The 5,000-nt window shown below is 42.9% G+C and overlaps 1 protein-coding gene across 3 annotated transcripts in view; it reads left to right on the top strand.

Annotated features, from left to right (window-relative positions):
* Nucleotides 1-5,000, top strand: part of sgcz (sarcoglycan zeta) — a 152,117-nt gene that overhangs the window by 1,373 nt on the left and 145,744 nt on the right. The gene's annotated exons all lie outside the window — the stretch shown is intronic.

Genomic DNA, 5,000 nt, shown 5'->3' with positions numbered 1-5,000 from the left:
CTATCCATTCTTATCCTCTCTCTCTTTTGCTATATCTCTTTTTTTCTCCATCTCTCTGCCAGTTATTTCTCCACCTGTGATTATTCTTTTTTTCACCATCTTCTTTATCTCCTATTTTTATCTCCATTCACTCATTCGCTTTCCTCACACTCTTTTTTTACACACACCCTCTTTCTCTCACTATCTCACCATCCATATGCTTCATTATCTCTTCTAATTCCACCACTCTCTCTCTCTCTCTCTCTCTCTCTCTCTCTCTCTCTCTCTCTTGCATTCTCTTGCTCTTTCCTCACCTTACCATTCTTCTTTATCTCCACACTTTCTTTTTTGCATATCCCTCGCTCTGATCTCTCTGTTGTCTTTTACAATTTAACCTTTCTCCATTTATTCATTTCTTTTCATTTATGCTCCTTCTCTCTCTCTCTCTCTCTCTCTCTCTCTCTCTCTCTCTCTCTCTCTCTCTCTCTCATTCTCTCTCTCTGTGCTGTGGTGTGTAGGTGCTTATTATGAGATGAATAAATGTAAGGCCTGTGTATTTATTTCTAATTAATGTGAAGTTCAGCCTGAAAGCAATTTCTTGTAATCTCTCTCCCTCACACACACACACACACACACACACACACACACACACACACACACACACACACACACACACACACACACACACACACACACACACACACACACACACTAATTACAATTCACATTAGCACTCTTCTGTCTGAACTACAATTAAATCTTTATTGCAACTGCCAGGTACAGAGGCACTAATGCCACGCCTCTTTGACCGAAACCGACAGGTACACCGACCACGCCCCCTTTTCCAGACTGACACGCTCAGCAGCCACACTTTTTTTACTGAGACTGACAGGTACACAGGCCACACCCCCTTCACTGAGACTGACAGGTACACAGGCCACACCCCCTTCACTGAGACTGACAGGTACACAGGCCACACCCCCTACACTGAGACTGACAGGATGCGCAGTGCCAATCACATCCCACTGATTCACTGAATCTCTTCATTCCATCAGGTAGAGAAAAGTGTTGTAAAGTGGAGTATCCTGTTTGGATAATAAGCAACTCTGTTATAATAATGAGAAAGAGAGAAAAAGGAAAGGAGAGAAAGAACAAGAAAGAGGGGAGAACCACAGAAAAAGCACTGAAAGTTATCTTCATTATAGATTTTAATTTAAATTTTATTATGGATCAAAGGTATAAACAAGCTGAAAGAAAGACAGAGGAAAAGACAGAGGAAGAAAGACAAGAAAATGAGACAGATGTGAAGTGAGAGTGTAAAAGACAGAGAGGGACGGAGAGTGAGAGAGACAGATTGGAATGGGAGAAGATGGACAGGAAATTAAAAAGTGAAAAGATGGAGAGTGAAAGACAAAGAGAGAAGGTGTCAGGTGAGGGAAAGAGGGATGAGATGATAAAGTGTAGAAGGCAGAGATGGAGGGGCGGGTGGAGAGACGACAAAGCGAAAAACGAAATTGTCAAGTCAGAAGCTAGAGAGTTAGAGAGAGAGAGAGAGAGAGAGAGAGAGAGAGAGAGAGAGAGAGAGAGAGAGAGAGAGAGAGAGAAGGAGAGGGAGGGAAAGAGAGGGAAAGAGAGAGAGAGAGAGAGAGGGAAAGAGAGAGAGAGAGAGAGAGATGCTGATTGGAAATGAAAGCATAAAAGAGGTTGTGTCTAAAGGGAACAGTGGTTCTACACAGTCCTCTCTTTCACTGTCAATCGTCCTCATATCTCTCCCACATCCATCTCTCTCTTTCATTTTTTCCATTCCATTTCCTTTCCCTTTTTTCTTTTGCTCCCTCTATCCCAATCTGCTAAGGAAAGAAATAATCAAGTGATAGAGGAATTAAATTTTAATAATTGACAAAGATAAATTGTTTGCTAGGTACGATAAAGAAAGTATAGAAGAGACAGGGAGTGGGGGAACAGAAAAGGAGAGAGAGAAGTACAGTCAGAGAAATATAGAAAAACAGAGTGATACAGGTGGACTAAACAAACCTCCGAGAGACAGAAAAAGTGACAGACAGGTTCAGTGAAAGAGAAAGAAAAACAGAAAGACAGAGGGAGTCACATGCAGTAAGAGAGACAGACAGATGTGGTTGATGAAAGAGTGTAAAGAAAGACAGACAGAGTGAGACAGAATGAGAGATGTGCAGTCAGAAAGAGACAGACTAAAATTGAGGCAGATGTAGTCAGAGAAATAGAGATGGACAGGAAGTAAGACAGATGTAGAGAGAGAGACAGATAGTGAGACAGTTGAAGAGAGAGATGAACAGAGAGTAAGACAGATGAAGTCAAAGAGAAAGGAAAAGAGACAGAGAGTGAGACAGATGAAGACATTGAGAAAGAGACAGAAAGTGAGACAGATGTATATAGAGAAAGATGGATGGAGAGTGAGACAGATATAATCAGAGAGAAAGAGACAGAGAGTGAGACAGATATAATCAGAGAGAAAGAGACAGAGAGTGAGACAGATGTAGTCAGAGAGAAAGAGACAGAGAGTGAGACAGATGTAGTCAGTGAGAAAGAGACAGAGAGTGACACAGATGTAGACAGAGAGAAAGAGACAGAGAGTGAGACAGATGTAGTCAGTGAGAAAGAGACAGAGAGTGAGACAGATGTAGTCAGTGAGAAAGAGACAGAGAGTGACACAAATGTAGACAGAAAGAAAGAGACAGAGAGTGAGACAGATGTAGTCAGTGAGAAAGAGACAGAGAGTGAGACAGATGTAGTCAGAGAGAAAGAGACTGAGAGTGAGACAGATGTTGTTTGGAACTTCAGGCCATATTATACGTATTGGCAGTGCTGAGAAATTGGGTGTGCCATGGGCGGGGCTTTTGTGGGTGGGGCTTTAATGGGTGGGGCTTTATTGGGGTGGGTTACATCTGATGTTCTGGTGATTTTTCCCAGGAAGCTGCTTGATGCAGATGTGCATGCTGGGGGATTTTCTGTCCACCACCTTCTCTTTCTTGTCCTAATTGTTCCCCTGAAGCAGCGTTTGATCTCAACAAGAGTTTATCTGTTTGACGCCATTCCAAATTCTTATTATGTCCTTGGAGAAAGCGAACAGGAGAACGAGAGAAACTGGAGAACGAGAGAACGAGAGAAACTGGAGAACGAGCTGTGAGTATAGAAATCACTCTTCTGTCAGAGCGATACGAGAACCTGGGAAGCTCCAGAGAAAGGAACTGCAAGGTTAGGTGTTTTATTTGATCTTACTTATGGGACTGCGGAGACAGTGAAGTTTCTAACGACCTTCATGAAGGATGGAGAATTCACTGAAATTGCCTTTTTTGGAGCGATGGAGGATTCTTCAGCGTTCCTCCAGGGTTTGTTGGATAAGAAAATATTAGTTGCTTTCCAAAAATGAATTCTACCTGGATTCAGGGTTCTCTAGAGAACATTTAAGGAAAATCTTCAAAGGCTTCTACCTCAAACCCTCAACGTGGAAACACCACCCAGGAGATGAGTCTTATGAAGGATTCTTTGGAATGGGGAATACAGGAGAAGTATAGAAGTTTTTTTCCTGGACCCTGAAGAGATTGTAAAAAAGGTTCTCCAAGAGTTCCTTTGGTTGAATCTGCTTCCAAAAAAATGTTTAATGTGTTTTTGTTTCCCAGAGGAACATCCAAAGAACCTCAAAGGTTTTTATTTTTGTTCAAAGAGTGAAGCAAGTGATCAGTTCTGCAATGGAAAGGTTCTCCACGAGTTCCTCAGAAAATTGTATTGATTGATTGATTGAATGACTTAATTACTTTCTTCTTACTGATGGATGCATTGACAGATTCTCAACAAAAAGCTAAAGGTCAGACTAGATGGCTAAAGAGTTTGTGGACACCTGACCATCCCATTCCACATGTAGTCTCCATTTCCTGTTATAATAAGCTCCACTCTTCTGGGAAGATGTTCCACTCGATTTTATGGGGATTTGTGGAGATCCGTTCAGCCACATGGGTGTTAGTAAAGTCCTGTAGTGATGTAGGTGATGTGAGGAGGTTCCTGGGGTGCGGTCAGTGTTCACTTTCATGTTTAATAGGGTTGGCGCTCTATAGAAGGAGATCTTCCACATCTTCTAACCCATGGAAAGCAGATCTTCATGAAGCTGGCTTTGTGCACAGGGGCATCATCATGCTGGAACAGGTTTAGGGCTCCTAGTTTAAGTAAAGGAAAGAGTTCCTGCTCTAAAGACGTCCTGTACAATTGTGTGTTTGTGGGAACAGTTTCAGGAAGAACCTCATCTGGAGGTGGAACAGTCAGGTGTCCTGATACTTTTGGCAGCACAGTGTTTAATATCGGCGGTTTGTATATCGTGTTACAGTAAATATTGATGGTGAGGAAAACTGCGTTTGCTCGGAGGAGAAAATTAGGTCTGATAATGTGCTTGGAAATGTGATGCGGTTGCAGTTATTCGTTCTTCGCCTCCGTAATTGTTGTTTTAAATTCATTTACTTCACGAGAGAGAAACGTCAGGTTAGTCATCAGACCTCCTGTGGTGTGTGTGTGTGTGTGTGTGTGTGTGTGTGTGTGAGCTGGAATACACCTACAGTTTGATTTGGATTCAAAAAATAAGAGAGAATGTTGATTGTAGTAGTTTTGTAGAACAGCTGCTCTGACGGATTCCAACTCAGCTTCATCTCAGCATCTGGAACATGTGATGGTTTCCATACAAATGAGAAACGAGACCTGCACGTCTTTCAGTAGGGAGATGTTTATGTGACGTTTGTGGGAGGAGACACAAACACACACGTAGCTTGTGTACCTGTCAGTCTCAGTGAAGGAGGCGTGGCCTGTATACCTGTCAGTCTCAGTGAAGGAGGTGTGGCCTGTGTACCTGTCAGTCCCAGTGAAGGAGGCGTGGCCTGTGTATCTGTCAGTCTCAGTGAAGGGGGCGTGGCCTGTGTACCTGTCAGTCTCAGTGATAGAGGCGTGGCCTGTGCACCTGTCAGTCTCAGTGAAGGAGGCGTGGCCTGTGTACCTGCCAGTCT

Source organism: Silurus aristotelis (assembly GCF_946808225.1).
Source record: "Silurus aristotelis genome assembly, chromosome: 27".
Classification (NCBI taxonomy): domain Eukaryota; kingdom Metazoa; phylum Chordata; class Actinopteri; order Siluriformes; family Siluridae; genus Silurus; species Silurus aristotelis.
This window is presented reverse-complemented; position numbering and strand designations above follow the sequence as displayed.